The sequence below is a fragment of the Nylanderia fulva genome, unplaced genomic scaffold, assembly GCF_048542155.1.
Source record: "Nylanderia fulva isolate GAGA-0341 unplaced genomic scaffold, ASM4854215v1 Scaffold5, whole genome shotgun sequence".
In the NCBI taxonomy this organism is placed as follows: Eukaryota; Metazoa; Arthropoda; class Insecta; order Hymenoptera; family Formicidae; genus Nylanderia; species Nylanderia fulva.
The window spans coordinates 3,543,469-3,560,654 of NW_028190587.1; the positions used below are offsets into that span (position 1 = coordinate 3,543,469).

Here is a 17,186-nt window from a genome sequence, read left to right on the forward strand (position 1 = left end):
TCTCTCTCTCTTTTATCTCCCGGAGATCAGCGTGATCACGATTTCAATGTATAACTAACGCTGATAAAATACGCGATTCTCCGTGAAACGCGCGGAAAAAGTTTATCGTTTACACCTGTAGACGCATTTAGTGACGGTCGTTAAACCGGTTGCGATAAGTTTTCCGGCGCGGTATCGTGAATTCCGGTCGTGATGCTGTGATCAGATCATGTCAAGCATCATATATTGGGAAGCTCTGCACTTTTTACGCAAATTGTCGGCCACGCGACACACCGCGTGTGTCCAATTAGCGGACGCTATTTGCACTCGGACGCTTATTAAGCGATTATAAGACGTTTCACCGCGAATGCTAATTGCAGACTCGAGCAGCCTCGACTTTATCGCGCGTTCCCTGCTCTTATTAAGTAAATTGATCCGCCGCGAAATCGGAACGACGCGATTGCCGTCCGCAAACCGCGCAAGACTTTAAACCGATAAAAGTGCTCTGCGTGTCTAGCACGCTAAATTTAAATGTGCACCAAGATACGATCAATTAGTGTTCACCGTGCACACGCGAGAAGTGACGATGGGCCATGTTTGTTCCCAATAAAAACATATCTTTCGCGGATGTCACGCGAAACGCGTATATATGGACCGGTTTGCAACACGCGAGTAAAATAAGCTGCATCATGGGCGCGATTTCTGAAATTGCACAAACTGTCCGCAAAAGTTATACGACGTTAAGATTGCCAGATATTGAAATTTTGCTGAAATAAATTCCACTTAAAATTAATTGAACCGTAAGATCGTTTTACTTATTTGCATTTCTGAAGCTTCTCTTAAAAATCGCAAAATATTATATGTAATTGTAATATTATTTTATATACATATAGAGTTAGCTAAAGAAATTTTTTAAATCTCAATAATTATATAATTGTTGCTATAGTTTTTAGATGAATTCTTTAGACTGTTTGAAAAAGTAATTCCGAAATATATAATAATTTTGCTTGAATCAAAAAAAATATTCTGAACAAAGAACATTAAAAATATTCTAAACGAGAAACAATTTCAATCAATCGTCATGACGTTACACTAACTATCGATGCATATCGCTGTGGCAATTACCAGAGGATCTGCAATGACTGGCTATCTCTCCTCGCGTATGGCTATCTATTCCGGAATTACTCTATCGTAGGCCGTATTCAATCGATAACCAATAACTAATAAATCGTTTCTCGCATAACTGAACGACAACGAGTCCGTTATTGGTATTCTCTTTTAGTATTGAAAGTACAATCCGACATTTATGTTTATATTTGCGGAATAACGATGACGGGCGCGACACGCGACCCAGTTTAGTTACCAGGTGCAGTCACACGACTGCATTCGTGCACGTGTATGTATGTATAACTCGGAGGGAAGAATTATTTCGCGAATGCGGTTTGCGGTATGTCGGCAGCCTTAGCAAGATTCGCATGCAAATTTTCACGCTCGGTCTCATTACGCGGAGGAATGAGTCGGGGACGAAGAAGGGAGAGTGTTAATTATGCAGTTAATGACGTCGATGAGCGCGTGCATTTCGCGAGACAATGAACCTAATATATCAACTCCATCAAAAACCTGCGAGTCGACGCAACAGTGAAAACGAAGACAGCCGCGTTAAGACACGCCTGTAAAAAAAAAAACCGCTATTATCGGTGATTTATCGACGACGGTTCTCCGAAGAACTCGTCGATCATTCCGTCGGGCCGATGGAACTGCAAAAAATAAAAAAAACATACGCATACGCAGGACCACTTTCCTCCTCCGCTTTCTTTCTCTGCTCTATCGTCCGTTTCTGCAGAAGACTGCAGAAAAAGAGCAGTTATCTGAATAAATACGTAAATCTTCATCGCGCTCTAATCTTCGAATGGTCAATAATTTACGTAATAATGCTCTTTTGATTATAATGAAGCAATATACACGCATCATATAAATGTTGCAGAGAGATTTATTTCTTATCTTCCCTTTTTCATAATTTATAATGTTCGGATTAAACACTCACTACTTGAAACAAAATATCAGAAATAAAGAAAATAGCTTTATTAACTCTATGTTTCATATATTTGTTTCTACTAAATTACAAAAATATATTGTATCACTCAAATTTATCATTCAGTATTATCAATTATTTTCCATTTAATTTTATAATAATTGGATTAATTGAATAAATCAAATAATCACCGGAAAATTACGTACGCCTCGTCAGCGATAAACAATAATGTATATCATTCATACGCAATATCTAAAATAACAATAACGATTAATGTATCCTTTCAACACAGTTGATTAATACCGCGCTAATATAAAATATCGCTCCCCTATCCCTGAGTTAACGGAAGTCTGCATCATTTTATTTCTCGCGATAGGAACTTCCGTTAGGGCAAGTGCAGACAATTAGTATATTATCATTACTTTATCAATCGAACATAATTCACGTTCGATCATGTATTTATTTATTGTGTTACGAAGATACAATACTACAAAGATATGAGCAGTTGGAAAAATAATATTGATGTTTTCTTTGAATTTTCATGATATACACTAGTACGTCACTCTTCCGTTTATAATTATATTTATTCAGTGTGATAGAGACCGAGAAAGAAAGCGAGAGTAACGTGAAGGGATATTATCATATCATATCATCATAGCGGTCCTGACAAATATGAGTAAAGTTAATCACTGATAATAATTATAATTAAGGCGAATTCACATCTCAGAGTAATATGCGGGATATTCGCAATTATCGCCGATGGATCAGTAGATATTATTTATGCAAATTGCGTTTAGCTACCGTCGCACTTTCGCTCTCTCTCCTGACAGGGTTTCTAATTTCTTCTAGCCGTCAAAACGGACAGGATTTCGAATTCATTGGCGAGTAATCCGCGCTAACAAATCGCCGCTGATCAATACAACGTCGTTAGGAATTGCCGGTTATCACGCGAGGAAAACAGCTGATGAGACCAACCGCCTCGGAGGATAATAGGCCTTCTTCTTTGTTCGAAAGTGCACCGACGAAGAAACGATCGAGAGACACGCGACCGTATCTATTAGAGCCATAATTTAGAGTAAACAAATTTATATGAACGAGAACCGGGCATTTCGAACGCGGGATTTCGCGGAAGAGAACACGACGGCATCACGCGAGAGACTAACGCGCAAAGCAGTAAACGTCCAAATGATTTGCGATAGAAAATCACAATTATATACCTTCGTTGTAAAAGCGATTAAAAGGAATTACACGTGTGAATCGAGTGTTAAATTAAAAGCTGTCATACCATATAACTTCCGCTCGATTCAACTTGTTCTGGTACAAACGCGTTATGTAATTCAATAATTCAATCAATTTTAAAATAATTAAATAAATAATTAAATTCATAAAATTATTATGTAATTTGAGAAAAAATTAATCTTGAAATTAAAGCAATGTAAAATTATTGAATAGAGTAGTCTATGGACATAATTGCGTGTATAAACGCAGAAAATAATTATCAAAACAAACGCTAATTGTATTAGCGAAAAATAATTTTCTGACATCACAATTCGTAACATCGGAAAGTTCATTTGAGCGAATCAACTTCGTGGAAGCTTTCTTCTTTCGGATCTGAGATCATTGACAAACGAACTAAATGAATAAAAAGAAGAGAGATAGAGAGAAAAACGGAGAATGAGAAATAAAATATAGGGATACAATAAGAATATAATCGAGATTATCGATACGTAATCGAATACCACCCGTCGTGTCTAAGCACAGCTATCACAATGCGCTCTTAAAAATGAGATAAAAGCCGTTTCCTACGATAATTGTCATTGGAATTGCAAGATCATCCACTGCTGATCATAGATTTTACGATTAATAATTTTAAGATTCTCGATATGTCTAAGTTTTATTGCAAAGAAATCGGCACGTTTATATCTATTATGTTAAAGGTTCTGTTCCTGATAAATGATCGGGAAGAAAACTCGATTGCTTCATCTATATGCTTATCAAATATAATAAATACAATCGCATTTAAAAAAAAATAATAAATAAATAAATAAAGGAATTGTATACTACTTTTAACAATATCATGGAAGCAGTTCAATTAATTACAAAACATTTCATAAAACATTTTAAAATAAAATATTTTTGTACTTTTTATTATCTTATAAGAAAATATAAAATATATACGAAAATTGCTAGATTTAGTTTTTGGAAATTGTAAATTAAATTCTTTTATTAAATTACAATTTTTTCTAAATAAGTGCCTTCAAAATAAATATTAATACAATTTATATATATAAATATATGCATCTGTAATATAGATTTTAATATAAAATTATAAAATATTTACATAAAATCAATTATGTGTAAATATATGTTAATAATACAGCATTCATTGATCTAATAATGAAAGCGTGGTTTAACGTCAAACTAATAATTATTACCTCCAAGATAATACTATTTCCCATGACTTAAACAGATTAATTACATTAGCGTTGGGGTCAGTTTAATCCCAGTTTTTAGCCTTTTAACTTCCGCGCGATTCGACGTGCACTAGCACGCGACTTAACGTCGTAATTTATAGCGCGAAAGCGCAATCAAGCGGCTCGCGATGATTTTATTTAGCGATCTCTCCTCAAGCATATCGGCCGACGCTTATCGCGATACGTGATAATTAGGAGCAGAAGAATGAAAAACGGCGTAATAAAATCCGTTCGTCGTTTTTACGCGACACACGAGAAAAGTGTAACAGCCAGTTTTTCAGTTTTTATTCTTGATTGCATGCGCGAGAGATGTGCCCCTAATCGATTCATTTTATACGGTACTCCATTCTTCGCACGCGACCAATCTACTTCAGGATCAATCAGGCTCGAGACCGGTCCAAAGCACAGAAACGGAAGAGCATTTATCGTACTCGGTCTTGTTTCGCCCGCGGTAGATGCTCTTGTATTTGGGTTAATGCATGTTAACGCATCAAGTCCGAAACCACTCCCACTATCATAAATCTTCGTCCACCGATTTATTGTCGCTGTACTAGACATAGTGTATCATCTTGCGAATGATCCGGCTGAATTCTTACCAGACCTTAAGGCAAGTATTACTCGTAAAATCACTCTCTGTGAATGCCTTATTCTACTTTACAGCAAGATTTTTTAAATTTTTAATCAATAATTCTTTACTAAAATTTTTTTAAGATTACTCTCTCCACGGAAATATAAAAAATTTACATAAACGTCTTTTCGCACGAATTTATTACCTATAATATGTTAAAGAGTCTAGTCATCTGAATACAGATCAACAGCATATCGCAACTTGTAGAATGCATTATTCTTTAGAGGTTTTATGCTGCATCTTACTTTTATTTATTATATATAATTGCTGAGGAAACGAATAAAATTGATCGAGTGATAAAGATCAGATTACTATTGAGAATGTTATTTTTAAATATTTTCTCGTTTTTTTTTATCAGATGTATATTTGAGTCAAATAAATAAATATATATATATATAATTTCCATGCTTGTACATTTTAATTTTAAAGCACAATATTTTCGCGTAGTAATTTGATAGAAAATTATTTTAAAATAAAATATTCTAATGTGTTCTCTCTTTTTATATTTATTATGTATTGACAGATTTATTTCTCAAAATGTAATGTTATATATACATATAAACATTGTATCTCAACTTTAAAATTAATATATTTAAAAATTCAAGAAAATATAATAGATTAGTTACTCAACTAATCTATCATGTACATATAAGCAATATTTATAAATTGCACACATTTAAGTAAGCTATTTGTTTTATATCTATTTTTCCCATTCACTAATCTATACATTGTAATTATTTTTAATGAATGTCGATTAGTGCTGATAAAAAGCATATGAATATATGAATGCACAATTGAGATTGCATGTGGTATGTATTATAGTATACAATGCATTATAGACTTTCTGAAGTCTCTCAAATGTCACGTATCGGCCGTCTGAGAATTCTAAGAGTTTAATACTCTTCGCAGATTCGTCTTCAACGGCAGTACGAACCTATTTGCGGGAGACGAAACCGCCTCTATTAGCATAAGGTGTCGCGAACCGACGACTCGATTGACTTGTAAGTAAAGGTTGATTGGATACCCTCGCTTTACGATGTGCTGTTTGCAATTTAAACGTTTCCATTCGCGACGTCTTGTGGTCTGCTGGCGCAATATTTCCGCGTATCTACGATCTCTCGACTTTTTCTCGCCATTTTTTTTATTGCGTAGACAAATATGGATAAAAGCAAGATCGCCGATAATTTCAACATTAGACAAATCCTAACAATGTTTTGGACCATCGACCAGCATGAAAAACATGATTCTAGTTTGCATCAAGTCAATGCATCAAAAATTTACATAAAATGAGAATTACAGAATTTATTCAAAAGAAAAAAATATTTATAATTACAATAAAATGTATATGACTTTCCAATATTTTGCATTTTTTCCAAAAGCTGTATAAGTAGTTAAACATTTTCTCATTTTTTTTATTGCGTAGATAAATGTGCCACCGATAATTTCAACATTAGAAAAATCTTAACAAATGTTTTGACTATCGACGAACATGAAAAACATGATTCTATTTTACATCAAATCAATGTATAGAAATCAATAAATAGAAATCAAGGTATAGAAGTCAATGCCAAGATCAATGAATAGAAATCAATGTATAGAAGTCAATGTATAGAATTTTATTTGAAATAAGAATTACAGAATTTATTCAAAAGAAAAAAAATTATAATTACGACAACGTACATATATATGCACCTTTTTATATTTTGCATTCTTAAAAGCTGTATAATCACTTAAATTAAGACATATTTTTAAAACAAAATTTTTATCTTAAATATTTATATTTTAAATATCATTATATCTGCATTGACTTTGTATAATTATATTTGACACTCGAAAACGCGGCAAATTTACGCATTAGTATTACTGTGGCAATATAATTTGTTTCTAACGTATATATTCATCTCATATCACTTTTACTATTTCGCGTGATAATATATATAAATACGTAAAATTAAAAATAAACATCCGCGGATTGCAGAAAATATAGTTAGATTTGCTGATTGTCCATATGATAGATTTCACAATACGCGTTTTATCAAATTACAATAATGTACAAACACTGAATTTATGTGATATGCGATAAATACGTGATTCATGTAACAATGATTATTTTTTAATTAAACATGCTTAATTCAAAATCGATTCGACGTTTTGTTAATGACTGGAAAGCAAGCTCTAATCACAAAAATAAATCGACTTTACTCCTATTTGATACAATCGATACTCAACTAACTATACTACGTTACGAAAATATACATAGTCGAAATTTAATATTGCAAGCATAATAAATCTCGCAAAATATATATATACCTATATATATTATTAATGTATCGTACCTTTTCTTACTTGAATCAAAGTCGTCACCGACATCTTCATTATTCTAAGACGCGAACGTATACTATTTATCGAAAGTTGATTAATTATACGGATCCGTAGTCGCTAATTGTAATAATTATAAAATATGTATGCATTTCGAAGAGCAATATAACGTCACGCAGAAGTATATATAGAAGTCGAGAGTATGATAGAGAGCGAATGACAAGAATACGAATGTAGATATGTAAGCTCGAGCGCGCTATTGTTTATGTGGCCTTGTCATACGCGTCACTAGACTCGAGTGAGCAGGCAGCCAAGGCCATATAAACAATAGCCATGTTCTTATTATTCTCACTGTGAAACTCGATCACGCGAGCAGCGGTGTCAGTCGCTCCGCGCGACGTTAGATTACTTCTCGAAATGCGAATACTTTCATAATTATCACAATGAACTATTACGAGTCCGCAGAATTAATCGACTCTCGTGATAAATAGTATACACTCACATCGAAGTTTCCGCTCAGATGCACCGACATGTTGACATTCGCAGAGCTCGAAATTCACAGGTTGCCTTGAGGCCAACCTCAAGTCTACAACCCTAACAGCACACATATCCCAAAGACGTTCAAAAAACATTTTGAGGATGTTCGAATGTCCTCTGCATATCCTCTGAATATTTTTCGGATATGCTGTGCTATTAGGGAAATGTCCTACTGGCCACAGCTAATACATTGGCTACATTGCTTCTACCCTCTTGGTTCATTGAAATTGAATGAAAAGATGTCAGTGACAACTAATTCGAGTGATATCGATTATATCGATATATCGATTTGGAGTAAAATCGATTTATTTTCTCAGTCGATGCTTTTCGAATACTGCAATCCGCGAATATATATTTTCATATTAATTTTAATTATTTATATATTATAATTACAAAATAGTAAAAATGCTTTAAAATTCAAACATATAATATTCGTCAGAAATAAAAGTAGTATTGCTATAACGTTGTAATGCGTGGATTTAATTGCATAATTTTCAAGTGTCAATCAAATTACAGTTTTCGAATTATTCTTCCGTCACAATATGATAAAACTGCATATCGCGTGTGATTAGCGGATGTCGTGCAAAATGCCGCATGTTCATCATATTTTGTTGATTAGTGCGTGAGCGCGATCGTAATTAATCGTGTTTGACGGGTATCGTGTGAATGCCACAAAGAAACAATAAAAAATGGACAAAAAAAGAGGAGAAATTCATGGTGACATCGAGCGATGGTAGAGTGAGCAGAATTTTGGAGTGAGTAATCTGTGTAATTCATACAATTTATTTATTTGTTAGTTGTAAAATAAACCGTGTGTTATATCCATGATTATAACATATTTCACACACATATGGTATATGCACGTGCATGGGTGAGTGTGTAATATTCTGACGTGACTATAAGAAATAATATGCATTTTTATAATGTTCTATATAAATTACCAATTTTTTTCAAAACTTATTTTCAAGAATACATATAATTTTATTATTAAAGATTGAAGAAAGATAATTACAAAATTTAATTGTGCATAATTATTTTTTGAAATATTAATTATTTTAAAATAGTTTGTAAGCATTACATTTTATGCATTTAACGAATGAGACTTATTTAGAACTGATATTTTCCAAAAGTTGATTCATAATAAAAATTAATTCATATTTAAGTATACGTTTTTTTAATTAAAACGAAGAAAACATTTCTATTTAGATCTTAAATAAAACATGATCTTTATACGATAGTCGTGTGCATAATTCCTTAAACGATTATTTAGAATATTATGATGAGTGATGTTCTTGTCAAATCCAGTAAATCAGATACTATAGCACGTTGGGTGGTCTTAAACTTTTAGTCTGTTCGTTTTCTTGGATTCTGCGATATATTTCCTTCTTGCAATCTCTTCGTGATTCTACTACCATAGAAATTCACCGCATATTCATGTATTAGAAACTGTTTAGAATCCTTATACGGAGTTTAGTTTTTAATAATAATTGAATAAAACATTATGATTTCATATATTTCTCAGCATAAAGCCTAATGTAAAACGCACAAAGTTTCACAAATGAATTAATATTACAACTTAAATTGTTGCTCATAAATTTTGTTTATACAGATATATAAATATTTTAATTGATTATATTTTTTTATATAAATCAATTATTTTTTAAAAATCTAGTTTATGCTTATTTAATTTAATAATTTTAAGAAAATCTCCAGACATATTCATTGCCAAATAATCAACAAACAAATGTGCAATCTCTACAGAAAATGTAGCATAGCAATTGAATTCTTAATACAATTTTATTTTTGGATCTTTTTGATTTATCTTGCAACAAATCTTATTATATATTGTCAAGCATTTTTATTCGCAAATACCAAAACGAAATTAACGTAATTAACTACTAACAAAGTAGTTAATGCCACAAATAAAAACTAAAAACAATCTCTTCAAGAATCGTCTTCCAATTTAATGCGTAAATTATAGATTTTCCAATTAAATTTCAATAAATATTTTTTAGATACCTTTTCTGTCTTTTTATATCGCCAAAATAAATTTATCAAATATTGTCGTCTCATTCTATAAGGCTAACAAAAATTCGGCTTCAAGTCATATTTGTCTTTAATCAAACTAATTTCTATTCAAAAAGAGCACATGATCAGAATCAGTCAATTGATCGAAAAGTTACATATAAGTACATATAAATCTATACTTTATAATTAATATTCTAAATTCGCAAAAAAAGATTATTTAACAAATTGTTCCGAGAAAATCGACTTGTTAAAATTCTCAAGTTTAATTATTGCATAAACCTAACTTTGAGACATATTGTTTTCGTCGCAGGTCTATTTAACTTGTCATTTACTTATATACATATATTTGTTCATATTTATAAAACAATGGTCGTATGCAATACACAAAATATATACAATAAACAAAACAATATTTCCCTTTGATGTTACATATAGTAATATCCCGCATTAAATATTAACTATAACATTTCACCCTATTCGTAAGCACTGTGAACTTTTTTTACATCTACACTTTACGGCTGATGCCACTTCAATCAGGTACGATATTTTTTCTGTGCAAAAAAGATCCCGTACACAGGAGGCCGCGTATTAATAAGAGGAAGCGTCTAATGGACTTCCGCTGCGTTGTTCTTTATTTTCTATAGTATATACGGCGTTTGTAAATAACATCATGGCGTAATGGGCCGTGTAATGTGGCGGCATTTATTCGGCTCGTTGAAGATCGCTTTATTCACGGTTGGATCAAAAGATATACCGGTGGTTGCGCTACCAGATTTTACGATGTCCTGTGTGATGGAAATTTGATCACTATCTGCATTATGATTAATAGCGACAACTTCCCTTTCCACGTTTCAGGATTCGTTTTGACAATTGATAATACGCGAATTTTATAAAAGCAGACAGAACAGTACAAATAATCAAAGACTTGACATAAAAAAAAATTCAATGTAAAAAAATACGATTATATAAAATAAATCTTTTTAAATTTATTCAGACAGTCGCATTTAAAATGACGCAATATCTATAAAGATTTTTCAAAATTTTGAAACGATCTAGTGATAATTATAAAATAAAAACTAGTGAAATTAAGGATGTATGGAAGACATCTGAAAATGGTACAAAATTCATAAAAATTATATACATCGTTTTCACTGTGATACTAAAACTACTGTTAAAATTTGGCTTTAATTCACTAACTTATTGAAAATTATTGCAACTGAAATTTTTTAGGATACTACATTTATTTTAAATATATTATTTATAATTATTTTATATATTTTATATAATTTTTATAATTATTAGTGATAGTCTACATACAGTTTTAGAATTTAAGAATATAAGATTATTTTTGTTTACCGAATGTCTTTCTTATATAAAAATAATTTTAAAAATATTGGATTTTTCTATCTCTTTCATGTCAAGTCTTTGAATTAAATTAAGATAGAAATCTTGTAATTGGATTAATTTAATTGATCACATTAAATTTTCAATTAATAACTGCTACACCATACAGTTTACGATCAGCGATAATCTAATCAAAAACATATTACATTGACGTTTGCAAAGATGATAGTTTACGGCAAATGAGCGCAGTGAAGCGAACCTTATTCAACTCAATCATCGTCGACAGGCGTAATAAAACTCCGAATTAATCCAATTGTCTTGCAACGTAATTGAATTGCGTAAGAAGCGAAAAATCGATAACCGCCCCGATAGGCAAGTACAGTCTCCGGCAAACGGTTTGCAATCATTCTGTTGGTACGTGCAAACAAGCAACCCCGCGAGATTCGACGCGATGAGTGTAATCGGAAAGTATACGGATTGTCTGAACGAATGATGATTCCTCGCTTTCTCGTTCTACTCGCGGCGTGATATATACAGCGCGTTGAACGGCCTCGCCGCGCCGCGAGAGGTGAACAGCCTCCATTGTGGAAGCCGCTTGATTCCCGCTTAAGTAGATATGATTGAGGACCGCAGTGGGGACGATCAATGAACTACTAAGTATAGCCGGCCCGTGTGCCCGGGAGACGTTCAATCAACTTGCGCGCAACACGGGTCGCTCATCTACTCCGAAACGCTTCAATCTGATCGCGAAACTTCCAGATATGCAATGCAGAAGCTTGCAGCAATGTCACGATCCGCTGTTTATCCTCCTTCTTATCCCATAATCGCGTTACGAAAAATGCCATCAGCCATGATCGAGTAAAATAGGAAAACTGAAAATCTGACAAAAGTGAAAAAAGTGTATGCACGTTTATAAATATTGCAAATAAAGTCATAATAAAGGTTTATAGAAAGACATAATTATTAAATAAATTTCACGAAAAAAATTAGCCATTATAGCTAAATTTTAGCTGTCCCTATATTACAACCTGAGTTATGCCTAAATTTTAGCTATGATGACTAATAATTTTTAGCTATAGTTTGACAGAGAATTCTATAGCTAAAAATATTAGCTATCATAGCTACAATTTAGGCATGATAATTAAATTTCATGTGTAATAGTGACAGTTAAAACTTAGTTATAGTAGCTATTTTTTTCCATGTAGCTTTATATTGTTATTAATTTGACGTAAAGTATAATCAATATTTCTTTTAACAAATAATATAAATAATAGGCAAATATAATTTTTCAAGACAATACATTCTTAACAGAACTTTGTATATTTCATAAAAAGGATAATTTTTTATATGAGTAGCTCACAGTGCGATCAATAAATTAATAACACAATCAGTAGACATTGAAAGAAAAAGTTTTAAACATCCGACGCATTCTTTTCGCGAAAAGAAAAAGCATAAGAATGGTCAGTCATTCATTAAATGCATCTTGATAGCGAGTTTCATAAAATTTACTAGCTTTCACATACCTCTGACGACATCGAACAATAAAGTTCTATGCGCGATGGAGCGCGAGAAACAATAAAGTGGGCGAACTAAGTTGTATCTTTACACAATAGTTTCTCTCCAGAATATAATAATCTAGCACGAAAAAACATTACGTCAATATTAACTGATCATTAACACCCATTGATATTCCATGCTATTTCTCGCTTTCGCATAAGAACCTTTTACTCTTAAATCACGCCGCAAAAAGCGCGTTGCTATAATTTTCGTTACTGCAAAAGTATATTTTGACGAAATTGAACTCATTTAGCTAATTAATAAAATTCATTCTAGCTAATTTATAAAATTTTAATCATCAAACAAAATTAAAATTAGCTACCTAAATGTTTTAAATTATATAAACGTAGATAATAAATCATGAATAGTAGGTTAATATAATATCTTGTTATAAAAAATATATATCTTCCCTGAGAAAAAAATATTGTTTCTGAGAAGAAAAATTGTCTTCAATTTATTATTAATTTCATATTATTAATAAGTTCCAAAATATCATTGCTTTTATATAAAACCATTTCTTTCAACATTTTTATATAATTTAAATAGCATTCCAAATATGTAAAAAAAATAAATAAAAATAAAGACAATGATTTTAAGTATCATTATTAAATAAAATTTAGAGAATTTTTAACATCTTCGTAATATTTTCTCAGAGATATTAAATATAATATACAATATTTGTCGCATATTATTTCTACATTATATTTTCACATTATATTCGCACCATAAGAAAATCTAGAGATGAATTAGAACGTTGAACATAGTGAGAAAGGATCGGGCGTTTTCTAGTGTTAAGAATAGAAGCCAAGAACCGGCTTCGCTACTCTTGTTCATCGTTTTTTTTTTCTACCTGCACAAAGAATATGCATTGCGGTTATTGCCGTTGTTAAAGTCGATGATTTTCTTAGGTCGGTCGCGACAACGCTAGATAACTCGCCGCATTCTTCCTGCTCATGTCTTGTCGACTGTCTGAGAATTAACCGCCGCAATACGAGATCGGTTCTTGTGGATCTCACGGAACTCGCGCGCTCAAAGAATTTCCGCGAGTCGCGAATTTTTCTGTCTAGACTGAGAAAACTACGCGCATCATGGATATTACCGTAGACTTAATTGAGCATCGAAAGAGAAATATCCGCGAATGAAAACAATTTCCAGAGACTCGTATACGTCGAATAGCGAGGCAGAGAACGCGCGTGTCACGGCGCATCACGATAAGGTCGGCGAACTTACATAAGAAGGATGTGAAAATGTGAGAGTTTCCCCAATAATCTCTTAACATCAATCTCTGATATTGTAGAAATTGCGAATACCCCCGGTAAATTCTCCGTTGTAAATTAAATTCAGTGAAAAGAAGGCTATTTTATTAAGGACGATGAATTTTCGCAGAAAATCCACAGGGGTAGTAAATTTTTCCCTTTACTTCCACAGCCTTCGCGCCGAGGTCGAAGGAGGCTAAATCGAATGCATTCCGCGCTGTCACGCGGCGTAACTCATCCCGACGGTATTCTCCTCTTACCCTCGCGTGGGTATTGGCTTTATATTCCACAACGGGCAGATTATGGCATTGCGGCACACATGCCGACAAAACGGGGCGCGAAAACGAGTGGGTCGCGCCGACGAGATCGAGCTGCCGTCAATGAGATATCCTCATGCTAATGAACACGACAACCGGCACAAAGTCATGTCCGATCGTATGGCGTGATGTGCTATAAGTGTAATCATGTCGACTATGCAGGTTACGAAACGATGACAATAAAACGGACGTTCGCGAGAATAAGAATAACGACCGGTTCTCCGCACTTGATCATCAGATGCCAAAATAGAGATAAGAAAATACAGATAGAATTATTGATTCCATACCGTTATTACTCACTGTTACGACTATCTTAATACATCGATTATTTATATGTTCCGTGTATCATATCTATATAAGGAAGAGTATTTTCTCAATCCCTCACATCTCCTAATTCGGCAATCGAGAATAAGCTTCAACTAAAATGGAAGAGCAAATATATTTAATAGTGTTGATTTATTATTTATATTTTATTCGTATTTATTGGCATAGAATTCAAAGTATTTATAACAAAGAATTTCCTAAATTAACTTGTTTTGATTGAAATAACTTATCTTGTAAAATAAAATTCGCGCGACTAAATTTTATTTATAGAATTTAATTTAATATTTCGCAGTGTTAATTTCAATTCATTTACGGTTTTAAAATTTAATTTAAACAATTAAATTATGAACAATTAATCCTTCAGTTAAATGCTTTTGGAAAATATTGTTCGTATTTCGATTCCTCACAGTTGACTTTTTTTTATCCGACGGTTTGTCTGTTTGCTCTGAACGCAGTAGAAAAATCGCCGCTTTGTTGCCGTATGTCATTAGCACGAATTCTTATTGACGAGTTCGTTACTCCGTTCATTCACTGTCGGAGCAGGTCGCTCGCCTCTTGCACCGCGAACATAAACATCGCTGACACACGTCCGGCACACCAGCCGCAGAAAAGTCAGGAAACGTGTTCGAGCATATATATATACCGAAGCTGCCAATTGCAAGCTGTAACGGACGCGCGATTCGGTCGTAATAGTCCGCAACGGTCCGTGGTATTTGCGGTTCGCCTTCGCGTACCTGCGTGTATATGGAGGGACTTAGGAAGCCGCGAACTAAAAAATAATTGTTACGATGATTACGCGCGTTTTGCGCGAGTCATTTCTACAACGACCAGCATAATCGACATTAACGTGGTATTGTAGCATAATATTCTCGTTTTCTGCCCCATAAAGGAAGAGAGAAATCTTCATCATTCAGAATATTCAACTCATTCAATGACCATTTTAATCGAATAATTAACAATATGAGAGGAAATTATATCCTTCATAATCTAAACTTTCTTGTAAAATTAAAGTTCGACCAAATTTTTTGTATTTTATTATTTAAATTATTAATACATCAGGATTTTGATTTCACAGATTAAATGAATGAATATATTTTTAATATATTAATTTATATTAGTAATATTAATTTTTTAAATTTGTTACTTTGATAAGAGAGTTAATATATATTAAGAAAATAAATTTATTATTGCTACTAATCATGATTAATTTGAAGGATTGATTTCAAGTTCATATAACTTCCTAGATTTTACTTGTAAATAATATATAAAACTGTTTTATTATTAGCATTGATTTGTTAAATCACGTAGAGTTCTAAATTAAATTTAAATCCCAATTCAAACCACATGTCTATAAACTAAGTGTAAAATGACAGGTATGACTTTAAATCATATTTGCGTACGACAACGAGAAAAAAGGATAGATTTATAATTGAGAACAAACTTCGAATGAAGAAATTGAGAAATTGAGAATCCGCTTGTAAGACGACACAAATTACTTGACGCTGTGTAAAATATTGCACAACGGAGCGACGTGAATATTGTAGTCCTCACTTTTATGTCGACGCCGCCGACGTGGCGACGTTTCGGATAAAGGCTCTTGACTTTGCAAACTTGTCGGCGCGGTAGTTACCAAAGAGGCGAGTCGAGACGAGCGTGGGAGGACGCAAAAGGAGATCGACAAGAAGAGCCACGAGAGACTTTAAAGTCCGGTCCAGCTCGGTCCGTCCGGACCCGCGAGTGATTCGTTTGGCGACTTCCACGACGAAAGATCGAGTGACAAGCGAACGCGCCGACAATTTGCATACTCGTCCGTTACAATTACGCCTGTCGTCGACACGAGAGTCATCGCTCGTTAACGATGCCCCGGGGAGACGGATTAAACCCCGGATTGTGACACATGACTTGAAAATTTATTGCACTGAGAAAGAGAGAAAGAGAGATTGGAGCAAGAAGCTGCATTAAGATTTAATTGTCTGGTGCAATTTTAGAGTAAACAAATATTAAATTTACAGACTGATTAATCATTGTTAAATACAAAAAAAGGGAAAATAAAATGCATCAGATTTTACTCTAATCCGAATTAGAAGAAAAAGACATGGCAGCGTAAAAGTATATTTTTGAATATAGTTATCTTTCAATTAAAAAATTAATAAATAAATTTTGCAAACAAAGAGAATTAACATTTGTTTCCAAAACCTAATTAATTGCGTTCCTATGTTATGGAATAAATTATGAAGAAATTAACATAGAAGGCTTTGTTAAACACACGTCGCTTTTCGGTATTTTATTGAGCAGGAAATATTTCTATCATAATTTTTGTCGCAGCCTCAGACTGTAAAGGCGCGTATTCGCATGTTACGCGAGCACACGCATATAACCTCTACTAGTACA

General features: G+C 33.1%; 1 protein-coding gene across 1 annotated transcript in view; it reads right to left on the minus strand.

Annotated features, from left to right (window-relative positions):
• The window catches only part of LOC114941642 (puratrophin-1), a 285,051-nt gene that overhangs the window by 118,100 nt on the left and 149,765 nt on the right, over positions 1-17,186 (minus strand).